Here is a 14,953-nt window from a genome sequence, read left to right as displayed (position 1 = left end):
ATTTAACTTGTGAATTTGTTATTGCTTTTCTCCATGTTCCCAGTTCCCACATCGACTAGATGAAAAGAAACAAAAGAAATTATATCTTAATAAATAGATGGAAAGAAGTATAAGGTGGCAAAGTTATCCCACATCGGCTGTGGATAAAAAGTTTCAAGGCTGATGTCCTTTTAAAAGGAACCAACGCGTGGACCATGCTTTCAGTGGCCGGATGGCCTTAATTTTTGATAAAAACCGGGTTTTTGCTGGTTAAACCGCCACCGGTTTTGCCGGTTTTTTGTGAACCGTACGGTTTTTTGCGGTTCCAAAACAAACGGTTTTTAGGCCCTTTTGAACCGGATTTGTGACCGGTTCCCGGTCTAACCGGTTGAACCGGCCGGTCCGGTCCGGTTTTCAAAACAGTGCATTTTCCCGATAAGTTCCTTATTTGGGTGTGGCAAGTGTACGACTGGGTGTGGCTAGTGTACGATTGGATCCCTCCCATAAATGAGATATATTCTGGTAAGTATTATAGTTAGACTGTCTTTATAATGATATATCATCATAAATGCACATCTTACTTTGTCAGAGAGATTAGGTTGACGTTATTTAATGTTTAATATGAAGGCGTTTGAGAGGTTGCAGTTCGGCACATTATCTAGTGTAAATGATCAATATATGGCGATTACGACTTTAAGGCTTTGGGGTCCTATATATATGATAACTACAGTTGACTAAATCTAAAGTCCTTCATAAGACAGTTGGGTTGGTTGGACTTGGAGTATTTCATGTGACGGTTACGGTTGATTGGACTTAAGGTCCTTTATGTGACGGTAAAAGCTAGACAAAAAATTTGATACGCAACATGATTAACACGACACGAGTTTCCATAAATGTGTTGTAGAAATTAGTATTTTGTGTCTATTCATATCGATACGAATTTTAAATTCATATTTTATGTCTTACACATGTTAACACGAATTTACCTGCTTAAACATGTATAGACACAAATTAAATGTGTTGACGCTTAACACGTATAAACAGATGACATGTGACACGTAAATACATGTATATACGCATATATACACAAATTAAATTTGTGTTTATCTGTGTTTTCGTGTAACTCAGTTAAAAACGTGTATATCCGTGTCGTGTCATGCGTCACACAAATTAATTATATGTTGTACTCATATTTGATTCCCAAGATACGTTTTACAATTTGTGTCGTGGGTCGTGTGTCATGTCTGTCAAATTTATGTCATGTAAATTCGTGCTGCACACGTATACACAACACGCAAACACGGATTGCGAGGTCTAGTAACTACTCGTCGTGCTTGCAAGTTCTAATTATTTATGTGGTCGTTTTATCATGTGTTTTCTATTAGATAAACATCATCAAGTCCCTCATTCCAAAGTTGGACTTGGTTGTCAACCAAGTTGTAACATTTTGATTTTGGACCTAGAAGTTTTGGGTCATTTCGTGAAAACAAATTTTTATGGAAAATAACAAAATTAATAAGATTAATTAAACACTAATTAAATAAATATTGGAGTTAGATATGATGAGTAAGAGAAAAAACAGTATAATCTTGAGGGTTTGTTTTGTAACATTCTTAAGTATATAATGTAACATCCCAAAAATTGTTTCCAAATTTCATAAAATCAGAGTATCAAAACATCTCTTAAATCATAAAAATCCATAGGATGATGTGTATTTTCAAGACTTTGTCTTCCCCCGGTCATCTGAAGTACCTAAAACATTAAAATTCACAACTGTAATTTAAAGCTTAGTGAGTTCCCCAAAATACTCCACACACTGATAATAACTACAATACATGAATATAGGGTTTGTTGCCCCATAGCCTCAAGCAACCGTCTAGGGTTTGTTGGCATCTTGCCTCATCCCAACCATCCAAAGTGTGTTGGCTTATAGCATCAACTCAACTATTCAGGGTTTGTTGGTCTACCGCACGGAGCAGTACCATATCAACCCACCCATCCAGGGTTTGTTGGTCTCTCGCCTCAACCCCACCATAAATATTTCAATATATGCAACAGATAAAAAATAATCAGCAAGTACAAGTAATCATACAGTTCTACCAATCTAATAGGTTACCACAACACAGAAACATACTATATACCATGATACATAACACAACCTAGTAGGCTAGCATTGGTGCATTTGGCCAACGAGTATAGTGAGGAAAACTCACCTTAAAGTCTAGAAGATAGCTAAACTGATCACTGCTACAAATATTGGCTCTACAGATAACCTAAACATCAAATAGGGACCAAGCCTCAATCTCCCACTCAAATTACCCCATTTGACCTGAAGTAAAACTTGGTCAAAGTCAACAGTTAGCGGTCAAAAGTCAAAAGTCAACATTAGCCAGGTTATACCATGTGTAACAGCTCTACGCCCTGCATAGAGCATCAGATGGATTTTACGAGACAAAACAAGGATACGCACTACGTAGCCATAAGTACATCCTCTGTACTTATGTTGAATCCAAACTTTCAATTATGAGCTTATTTCATAAGGACACCACGTCCAACTCTCAGATCTAGTCTAAATAAATGTCCTAAGTGATAAAGTTCCAAACGTTATGCACTTGCATGGCTTATCTGTAACACTCGTTCAAGGTACAAATCCAGTTTTGTATTAATTTCTATTTTTTTGGATGGCTACAACGAAGTGGAGCATCACCACAACATAGAGGGATGTTTTGGACCACGTGCACCCGCCACGACATGGTCATAGGCGTCATGGCGTGGTAGGTGTTTTTAGTGCAAAACCCTAATTTTGGGATTTAGGTCTGTAACGCCCGGGTTTCAGGGCTAAGCATTTTTGTCAATGTAATAGTCTAGGTCAACTCTTGTAACTCTTTTTGAAGTAATAAAGATGAAATATTTGAGTATTATGTGAATTATATGTGTTTATTATTTAATTATAAATGTATAATTAATAAAGAATAAAAATGAGCGTCAAAATTAAAGTGTGAGATAATCCCGATATCTCTACATAAAGTTGTAGAATATGTCTCAAGGTTTCCGTGCATATAAGGAACGCCGAAATCCGAGTTATAACGAATAAGTTATGACCCGTCGAACCGGCACGATACCGGGAAGTGTGAATAGTGAATTTATGATAGAGTGAGATTTAGCCTTAGTGATCTAAACGAAAGTCGTAGAATATGTTAAACTAAGAACATCGATAAAAAGAACGCCCAAATCTGACTTCGTATGAGGAAGTTATGATTTTTCTAAGATTTAGCATAGCAGTGCACAGCCCGAAATCTGAATTTTAGATCGGTCGATTTTTAGCCGACGGGATCTAAATGAAAGTTGTAGTACTCGTAAATACCAACGCGTGGATATAAAGAACGTTGATAATAGAGCTCGTATGCGAAAGATATGGACGAAGCTTAGTCCCTACTTTTCGAGCGCGGCGAATTCGATACAGTTTTGTAAATCCGAGATAGAATGAGAATTAGCCAACGAGGTCTAAATGAGAGTTGAAGATCTCATTAATAGGAACTCAACGGTAAAAAGATAGACAAAAACGGAACTCGTATGCGAAAGTTATGGACGAAGCTTAGTCTCTACTTTTCGAGCGCGGCGAATTCGATACAGTTTTGTAAATCCGAGATAGAATGAGAATTAGCTGACGAGGTCTAAATGAAAGTTGAAGATCTCATTAATAGGAACTCAACGGTAAAAAGACAGACAAAAACGGAGCTCGTATGCAAAAGTTACGGACGAAGCTTAGAGACTACTTTACTATAAAACTCCTATAAATACAAGGGTGAACTCCTCATATTTTCTTCACACCATAAGCCTCTCTTTCTCTCTCTAACTTCTCTCTAGCCTCCCTAAACCCCTCCCAAGTCTAGGGAACCTCCCTATCACGAGAAGAAAGCCCCGGAGCGCCCGACGGCTCCGAGAAGAAAAGCTTTCGGCTCGGAAACGCTGCTCCAGCGAAGTCCGGTTTTTAATAAAAACCCATTGTAAGTGAGTTACGCCTATACTATATTTAATATAGCTTTTATTTAATTATAGTAACATTATTAGGACATTAAAATAATTATTTAGGCTATTATTATGAGTTATATTGAGTGTTATTTAACGCTTATATAATAGTAATAATAGTTAGACTATTAATTAGTCGCGATTAACGTTAAAACTAAACTCTAGTGGTATTAATACAAGGTTTGGTCAAGGAAAAATTGTTTTAAGAAGTAACGAAGAGCTGTCCGAGTGCCGAGTCACCACCTTACCAGGTGAGTGCATAGTTACTTTCAACTTACACATAGATATGAAGTATTTTATATAAATTACGTGCTATGTGTGCATATTATTTGAATACTTGCTATCTATGCTAGATGAACGTTGTTATACATGTTTTCAATGATTTAAACTGTATATGTATTTTATATCTACGAAAATGTTGGGGTAAAACATGGGTAGATGCAATAGGTGATGTGTGATAAAATGATGAGAGGCCTCGATGTTGATGTTGTTGTTTCTGTCATCTAGCGGAGTATGGATGACGACCACAGACTCTTCTAGACAGTCCAGTGGAACACTAGCAGGCTCGCAACCTGTAGGTGTTTGTGAACGATGTGTTCACCGGTGTACTCCATCCCCCACATGGTTGCCTTTAGGACATTTATTGCCAAGGAATCCCCTTAGCAGTAGTGTCCGTCCCGATGATGATCCTTAGGCTAGGTCCTTTATGATAGGTGTTTAGGGACGTAAAGTGAGGATAACGGGAACGGGTAATCGGGTTATTGTTGATCGATGAAATTAATAAACTTATTTATTGTGGGTTGAAAACCCTATGTGCTCACCAGGCTCCCAAGCCTGACCCACTCAGTTTCTTGTATTACAGGTAGTGGCGCATGAGCATAGGTGTGATGTTTTGGAAGAGGGATTACGGATATAGGCCTGTAGATATGAAATAATGTAGTAAGGCTTATATTGTACTGTTTATGCTTTTGATCTGTACGAACATGACATCCCGAGTCTTTTAATGAAATACATTTCTATGGAAATGCTTTTGATAAATCTTTATCATATTTTTGTTTTGGGACAAATTCTGCAACACTTTCATTTAAAAATGTAACTCTGATTTTTAAACAAAGCATAAACAAACCGGTCTTTTCTGGCCGTGATTTTGGGAATGTCACAGTTGGTATCAGAGCATTAGTTTAAGCGAACTAGGAATTTTTAGGATTTCTAGACTTAAACTTAGAATGCTAAGCGATGATTGTGAGGGTGAGCACTAGCTTATTTTAGGAATTGTGCCTAAAATGCTTTTATGTGCTAAATGCTTTGTGCATAATATGCAATTAATTGTTCGGATCTATGGTCTGTTGCCGACCGGATCTGGAAACCTTATGTGTTTAGGATTCTAAACGTACGACTACGATATTAGAACTAGCATGTAAACATTTCGGAGTGATAAGGACGATTTAAAACGTCTATCCTAAATAAAGATCTAAATTCACCTTATTCGGTGTATAGATCAAGATGGCAAGGACCCGTAGCGGAAACGTGAACGCAAATGGAGGTAGGAACCAACCCCCAGTGGTTCAGCAGATACCTATTGTTGAAGAAGTTGCACCTGAGCCAGTCACCATGGCTGGGGTTCAAGCCTTGATTCAGGCTATGCTAGCTGAACAAAGGGAAGAAATGAGACGGATGCTCCACGAAAATAGGGACGAACCTACCATACATGTTGAACCGACGGAGCCAGTTCCCGAGCCATCTGAGGAAGGGAACTATAGCCGCCAAGTGAGTCAAGTAGGGACTCAAGGTGAGCAAAAGGATGGCCCAGAAGGGAGAAACAACAAGGATGGGCGGATGTACAAAAATTTCTTGGGTGCGAAACCACCAAGTCTCGCAGGAAGCCCAAAGCCTGTTGAGATTATGGACTGGATCTCCGAGATGGAGATGGTGTTTGAGAGCTGCGACTGCAGCGAGAAGCAGAAGACTGTCTTCGCTGTGAGACAATTGAAAACTGGAGTCTTGAGCTGGTGGAAGCTATTGGCAGATACAATGCCACGGGGAGAAGCTCTGAAAATGTCATGGGATGAGTTCTTGGAACAACTGAAGGCGCAGTACTGTTCAGAGATAGACCTGATTGATCTGAACAATGAGTTCCAAAATTTGAAGAAGGGGAGAATGAGCATCGATGACTATGCTGCTGCATTTACGGAAAAGATGAAGTTGTTTCCATACCTAGTGCCAACCGAACTTTCCAAAATTGAGAAATTCGCAAACGGACTGCCGGCTGACTTTGGCCCAACAGTCAAGATGGCAACCACTCTGAAATCAGCTGTTCGAGCAGCTAAGAATGTGGAGACCCAACAAAAGGAAAGAGGTCTGGAGAGGGCTGAGGTTGGTGAGAAACGGAAGTTCAATGGATCCTCGAAGTCCAACAAGAAGAGTAGATTCTCGAAGTCTGGTTCGAGGGGAGGAGGATCAGAAGCGAAATGGTGTGACAAGTGCAAGAAGAAGCACTCTGCGAAGTGTGACGGAGGGGTCACTTGTTACAAGTGCGGAAAGCCTTGGCACTACGCCAATGAATGCACCCTCAACCAGAAAGCCTGTTATGGGTGCAATGAAGAAGGGCACATTTTGAAGGACTGCCCGAAGAAGAAGGAGACAGGAAGACCCAACATACCACCGAAGCCGAAGGCAAGAGCCTTCCAGATGACGCTCGAGGCTGCAAAGGAGGCAGCAGACGTCGCTTCAGGTACCTTTCTTGTAAATGGTTTGCCTGCAAATATACTATTTGATTCCGGAGCCAACTACTCCTTTGTGTCGCATAAATTTGGTGGGAAATTAGCATTGCCTGTAGAAAAACTAGATAATGCCCTGATTGTAGAAGTTGCCAGTGGCAAATTCGTACCTGTTAGTAATCGTATTAGGAACATCGTCATTGACCTAAACGGAAACGAATTCCACGAAGAGCTATTACCCATAGAGTTAAACGGTTTCGACATCGTTTTGGGTATGGATTGGCTTCGCGCTAACGATGCTGAGATTCAATGCCGAAAGAAGATAGTAAAGGTGAACCCACCCGGAAAGGAATCATTTATGGTGTACGGGGACAAACGCAGAGTGAATTCTGGAATCATCTCCCTGATGAAAGCCAGGAAATGTTTGTCCAAAGGGTGCGCATCGTACTTGGCATTCGTAATCGATGCCAAGAAGGAGAAGAAAGAGGTGCAGAATATACCGGTTGTGTGTGATTATCCGGAAGTCTTTCCCGAAGACCTTCCCGGATTACCACCTGATAGACAAGTGGAGTTTCGTATAGACTTGTTACCAGGAACAACACCGATAGCAAAGGCACCTTACCGATTAGCACCGATGGAGATGAAGGAGCTCATGACGCAACTTCAGGAGCTGTTGGACAACGGTTTTATTCGACCTAGTTCATCACCCTGGGGAGCTCCGGTGTTATTCGTAAAGAAGAAGGACGGAAGCATGAGGATGTGCATAGACTACCGAGAGCTGAATAAGGCAACGGTGAAGAACAAGTATCCATTGCCGAGGATTGATGACCTATTCGATCAGCTACAAGGTTCGAGCTACTTCTCAAAGATCGATCTTAGGTCAGGATATCATCAGCTGAAGGTGAGAGAGCAGGATATTGAAAATACTGCATTCAGAACGAGATATGGACACTACGAGTTCTTGGTTATGTCATTTGGGCTAACCAATGCTCCCGCAGCATTCATGGATTTGATGAATAGGGTTTGTAAACCATTCCTCGATAAATCCGTGATAGTGTTCATCGACGACATTCTCATCTACTCAAAAAGCCAAGAGGAGCATGGAAAGCATCTACGGGAAGTATTAGAAGTGTTGAAGAAGGAGAAGCTTTTTGCAAAGTTCTCCAAATGCGACTTTTGGATACGGGAAGTCCAATTCTTGGGTCATGTTGTTAACCAGGAGGGAATAATGGTTGACCCCGCAAAGATCGAGGCTGTAATGAAGTGGGAACGTCCAAAGAGTCCCACGGAAATTCGAAGCTTTCTAGGATTAGCCGGATATTATCGACGATTTATCCAAGGCTTTTCTTCGATAGCTGCTCCATTAACAGCTTTGACTCATAAAGGAGCTACGTATACGTGGAGTGAGAAACACGAAGAGGCGTTCGAGAAGCTAAAGAAGAAGTTATGCGAAGCACCGATACTTTCTCTACCCGATGGAGTCGAAGATTTCGCGGTTTATAGTGATGCTTCTGGAGTCGGGTTGGGTTGTGTTCTGACCCAAAGAGAAAAGGTGATAGCATACGCATCTCGACAATTGAAAGAGCACGAAAAGAACTACCCCACTCATGATCTGGAGTTGGCAGCGGTAGTATTTGCCTTAAAGATATGGAGGCATTACCTCTACGGCACGAAGTGCAAGCTCTTCACTGATCATAAGAGTCTCCAGTACCTCTTTAATCAGAAGGAGTTGAACATGAGGCAACGACGTTGGCTAGAACTTCTCAAGGACTACGACTGTGAGATACTTTACCACCCAGGTAAAGCAAATATTGTTGCTGATGCTCTCAGTCGGAAAGTTAATCTTGAAAGGAAAAGGCCAAGAGCGTTAAGAATTGAAGTCGTCTCGACGATTGTGGAAAGCATCAGGAAAGCTCAAGAAGAAGCTTTAGAGAAAAATGACCGAAAGGAAGAACGTTTGGGAAGAACGTTAGTGTTCGGTACAAACAGTCGTGGACTGAAGGTATTCCAAAATCGAATTTGGGTACCTAAGACGGGAGGAATAAGAGATCTTCTAATGGAAGAAACACACAAGACCATGTACTCGATTCATCCCGGTAGCACTAAAATGTATAGGGACCTAAAACCCTACTACTGGTGGCCGACGATGAAGCTCGATGTTGCGAAGTATGTGGCCGAGTGCGTAACATGTGCGAGGGTTAAGGCACAACATCAGAAACCGTATGGGAGTTTAGAACCCTTACCTGTATCCATGGGTAAATGGGAAGACATCACCATGGATTTTGTGACTAAACTGCCCAGGACGAAGAACGGTCACGACATGATTTGGGTAGTCGTGGATCGTTTCACCAAGAGCGCACACTTCATAGCAGCCAACGAGAAGTGGTCTATGGATAAGCTCGCAAATGCTTACGTGAAGGAAATTGTAAGACTTCACGGTGTCCCTCTTACGATTGTATCAGATCGTGATAGTCGTTTCACGTCAAGGTTTTGGAGGAGTCTACAAGAGGAGTTAGGTACAAAGTTGTGTTTGAGTACTGCTTACCATCCGCAAACTGATGGTCAGAGCGAAAGAACGATTCAGACGCTGGAAGATATGTTGAGAGCATGTACCCCTCGAATTCCAAGGGAATTGGGACGAGCACTTACCTCTGGTAGAATTTTCCTACAACAATAGTTTTCACTCGAGCATCAAGATGGCTCCTTATCAAGCCTTGTATGGGCAGAAGTGTCGTACGCCGTCTTGTTGGCTTGAAGCCGGAGAGAAGCAGTTTATGGGCCCCGAGATAGTCCATGAGACTGCTGAGAAGTTGAAGGTGATTAGGGAAAGGATGTTAGCAGCCCAGGATCGTCAGAAGAGCTATGCTGACAAGAAAAGACGACCGATAACTTTCAAAGTTGGGGATTCCGTTTTGCTTAAAGTCTCACCGTGGAAGGGACTTATACGATTTGGGAAACGAGGAAAGTTGAGTCCAAGGTTTATTGGACCGTTCAAAGTTCTTCAGAAGATAGGGAACCAAGCTTACAAGCTGGAATTGCCCGAAGAACTCAATGGTATTCATAACACCTTCCATGTGTGTTATTTGAGGAAATTCACGGGAGATGTTCCCGACATAATTCCAATCTCAGAGTTAAGGATGGATGAAAATAAAAGGATAATCGAAGAGCCTGAGGCAATTGTTGACCGTAAGACTAAGAAGTTACGACGCAAGATGGTCAACTTGGTGCTAGTCCGATGGAAACATTCGAATGGGCCGAATCTCACTTGGGAAACAGAGGATGACATGATGAGTCGCTATCCACATCTGTTTGCTGATGCATGATTCCGGGACGGAATCATCCTAAGGGGGAGAGAATTGTAACGCCCGGGTTTCAGGGCTAAGCATTTTTGTCAATGTAATAGTCTAGGTCAACTCTTGTAACTCTTTTTGAAGTAATAAAGATGAAATATTTGAGTATTATGTGAATTATATGTGTTTATTATTTAATTATAAATGTATAATTAATAAAGAATAAAAATGAGCGTCAAAATTAAAGTGTGAGATAATCCCGATATCTCTACATAAAGTTGTATAATATGTCTCAAGGTTTCCGTGCATATAAGGAACGCCGAAATCCGAGTTATAACGAAGAAGTTATGACCCGTCGAAGTTTCACGACAGAACCGGCACGATACCGGGAAGCGTGAATAGTGAATTTATGATAGAGTGAGATTTAGCCTTAGTGATCTAAACAAAAGTCATAGAATATGTTAAACTAAGAACATCGATAAAAAGAACGCCCAAATCTGACTTCGTATGAGGAAGTTATGATTTTTCTAAGATTTAGCATAGCAGTGCACAGCCCGAAATCTGAATTTTAGATCGGTCGATTTTTAGCCGACGGGATCTAAATGAAAGTTGTAGTACTCGTAAATACCAACGCGTGGATATAAAGAACGTTGATAATAGAGCTCGTATGCGAAAGATATGGACGAAGCTTAGTCCCTACTTTTCGAGCGCGACGAATTCGATACAGTTTTGTAAATCCGAGATAGAATGAGAATTAGCCAACGAGGTCTAAATGAGAGTTGAAGATCTCATTAATAGGAACTCAACGGTAAAAAGACAGACAAAAACGGAACTCGTATGCGAAAGTTATGGACGAAGCTTAGTCTCTACTTTTCGAGCGCGGCGAATTCGATACAGTTTTGTAAATCCGAGATAGAATGAGAATTAGCTAACGAGGTCTAAATGAAAGTTGAAGATCTCATTAATAGGAACTCAACGGTAAAAAGACAGACAAAAACGGAGCTCGTATGCAAAAGTTATGGACGAAGCTTAGAGACTACTTTACTATAAAACTCCTATAAATACAAGGGTGAACTCCTCATATTTTCTTCACACCATAAGCCTCTCTTTCTCTCTCTAACTTCTCTCTAGCCTCCCTAAACCCCTCCCAAGTCTAGGGAACCTCCCTATCACGAGAAGAAAGCCACGGAGCGCCCGACGGCTCCGAGAAGAAAAGCTTTCGGCTCGGAAACGCTGCTCCAGCGAAGTCCGGTTTTTAGTAAAAACCCATTGTAAGTGAGTTACGCCTATACTATATTTAATATAGCTTTTATTTAATTATAGTAACATTATTAGGACATTAAAATAATTATTTAGGCTATTATTATGAGTTATATTGAGTGTTATTTAACGCTTATATAATAGTAATAATAGTTAGACTATTAATTAGTCGCGATTAACGTTAAAACTAAACTCTAGTGGTATTAATACAAGGTTTGGTCAAGGAAAAATTGTTTTAAGAAGTAACGAAGAGCTGTCCGAGTGCCGAGTCACCACCTTACCAGGTGAGTGCATAGTTACTTTCAACTTACACATAGATATGAAGTATTTTATATAAATTACGTGCTATGTGTGCATATTATTTGAATACTTGCTATCTATGCTAGATGAACGTTGTTATACATGTTTTCAATGATTTAAACTGTATATGTATTTTATATCTACGAAAATGTTGGGGTAAAACATGGGTAGATGCAATAGGTGATGTGTGATAAAATGATGAGAGGCCTCGATGTTGATGTTGTTGTTTCTGTCATCTAGCGGAGTATGGATGACGACCACGGACTCTTCTAGACAGTCCAGTGGAACACTAGCAGGCTCGTAACCTGTAGGTGTTTGTGAACGATGTGTTCACCGGTGTACTCCATCCCCCACATGGTTGCCTTTAGGACATTTATTGCCAAGGAATCCCCTTAGCAGTAGTGTCCGTCCCGATGATGATCCTTAGGCTAGGTCCCTTATGATAGGTGTTTAGGGACGTAAAGTGAGGATAACGGGAACGGGTAATCGGGTTATTGTTGATCGATGAAATTAATAAACTTATTTATTGTGGGTTGAAAACCCTATGTGCTCACCAGGCTCCCAAGCCTGACCCACTCAGTTTCTTGTATTACAGGTAGTGGCGCATGAGCATAGGTGTGATGTTTTGGACGAGGGATTACGGATATAGGCCTGTAGATATGAAATAATGTAGTAAGGCTTATATTGTACTGTTTATGCTTTTGATCTGTACGAACATGACATCCCGAGTCTTTTAATGAAATACATTTCTATGGAAATGCTTTTGATAAATCTTTATCATATTTTTGTTTTGGGACAAATTCCGCAACACTTTCATTTAAAAATGTAACTCTGATTTTTAAACAAAGCATAAACAAACCGGTCTTTTCTGGCCGTGATTTTGGGAATGTCATAAGGTCCTATATAAAGAACATTAAGGCTAGGGATTTGTGATCATTCAGCCTCCATCACCCTCTCAAACTCATAAACCCTAACCGTATCCTCCATTGAAGTTGTGAGCTCATTATTGGTGTTTTTGGTGATTTTTTGAAGTAGAAGGAGGACCTTGTTGTGGTAGTTACCTGGCAAGCATCATTTCCTTCAGATAGCATATCTGTTGGACATTGGTGAGTGTCCAAGATCCAACCTTTTCTTTGCTATGTTACTAGATCTCTTGATTTGTTCCTTATCTTCATGTCTTAATAGATTTGGGTGGTGGGATCTTATAAAGCTCGTGTTTCTCGCTAAGCATTAATAAGATGATGTAATAATTAGAGTCAACAATTGTAACCTATTTGATGCAATTAAGGAAGAAATATCTGAGTATTATGTAATTTATGTGCAATATACGTGTTTATTAAGATATAATAAAATACGAATAAATATGCGTCTAAAATAAAATAATAATTAGACCTAATATCTTTGACTAAAGGTGAAGTAGTCGTGACAAGGATTTCGGAGATATAAGGAAAGCTCCAATCCGACTTATTACAAAGAAGTTATGTCACGTTGAAGTTTCACGATTAAACCGGCACAACTCTACGTATCGTAAAAAGTAAATTTTTGATAAATTACTTTTTAGCCTAAGTGGTCTAAACGAAATTTGTAATATTCATTAAACCGAAAGCGTGCATATAGAGAACATCCAAATCTGACTTCATTAGAGGAAGTTGTGATTTTTCGAAGATTCAACGTAACTTAATACAACTCAGAAATCGAATATTAGATTGGTCGATTATTAGCCGAAACAATATAAACGAGAACTGAAGATCTCATTAATATGAACTCAATAATATAAAGACGGTCGAAAACGGACGTTGGATGACAAAGTTATGAATTTTTAACGAACTTTAACTGTTTGAGTCTATTAAAATATAATTTTAAAAATAAATTCAAAATTAGCTGACAGAGTCTAAACAAAAGTTGTAGATCCTGTCAATAGCTACGCATGGATATAAAGAACGTCAAAAATGGAGCTCATATGCAAAAAGTTATGAATTTTACAGGAAATTAATTTTTGGATTAACAAGGGTGCGACACGTGTCACGATCTGGCACACCCCCTTCCTCCTCACGACTTGCGATCAGATGACGACATGTAGCATATTATACCCAATGTAATACTTATGTATGCCCAGCGTAACCATTACGCACATTATAATTTGTAGTATGCCCAACATACTGGGTTTCTGGTAGTCTATAAATAAAGGCTGAATTTCACCAATTTCCTCACACATCTTTATTCCAATCTCTCCCAAACCCCCCAAGGTTCCTAGGACTTGTTCTAGTACTTCCTAAGGGTTAGTAGCGAAGCTCTGGATCATTAGAAATCCCCGAGAAATAGAGATTTTATTTTAGAAGTTTTGTCTGTGCAAAATCAGTTTTTTCGCTAACCACCTATAAATCAAGTTATGTTTTGTCACACCCCCAAACCAAGGATGGCGGAAACGTTCGGGGGTGGAGGACTTCATATATAGTATCACAACAATGAGTATAATAGTGCTCAAAGTAAATACAACCATCATAAATATAATTGAGAAAGTTACATCATAGCAAGTTTACATGTTTCAAAATCAATTACATTATGATGACAAAATGAAATGTTTGACGATTTATCGTCCCATCCTCAAAATGTTGTTGATTTTCCTGTTTCACTGATTTCATGAGAATACAAGTAGTTTTGAAAAAGTGTCAACAATTAAGTTGGTGAGTTCATAAGAGTTTTGTTTTAGAATGAAACTGTTTTCCTTGTAAAAGCAACAAAGTATGTTTCCAGAAAATCCAATATTTTCCTTATTATGTATGAAATGAATGCTTCTATGATATGCGATAATGAATCCTAGAAAGACCCATAGATTCCTTCTATAATCACTCAGCGTATATGAATTATATAAAAATTTTAGTTGAATAACCCGTTGAATATAATGGGTCTGCCACAGGTCCACAACCAAACAAGGAACAGGAGATATGGCGGGCCCACCAATTGTAAGTCGATTGTGACTAGATTCTTATATAACTCTAGCATATACACTTAGCAATTATAGCTGAAGTCTAACAATTCTAGATGAAATATAGTTTTAATATCATAAAAACTATTTCATGTGAACCTGGTACTTTGTATTTGTACCCCTTTTGTATAAAAAAAACTTGGTACTTTGTATCTGTACCCCCTTTTGTATAAAACCGGTACTTTGTATCTGTACCCTTTTTCGTATAAAACCTGGTACTTTATATTTGTACCCCTTTTTGTATAAAGCCGGTACTTTGTATTTGTACCCTTGTGTCACACCCCAAAACCGGAACGGCGGAAACGTTCTAGGGTGGATGACGTCATGTCAAGTATCACAACACATGCATTATAGCAATCAAAGTACAACAAAACATTGCATTAATAGTAATA

The sequence above is a fragment of the Lactuca sativa genome, chromosome 8 (assembly GCF_002870075.4).
Source record: "Lactuca sativa cultivar Salinas chromosome 8, Lsat_Salinas_v11, whole genome shotgun sequence".
NCBI classification, from domain to species: Eukaryota; Viridiplantae; Streptophyta; class Magnoliopsida; order Asterales; family Asteraceae; genus Lactuca; species Lactuca sativa.
The sequence above is the reverse complement of the archived record's forward strand: the minus strand, read 5'-3'. Positions refer to the sequence as shown.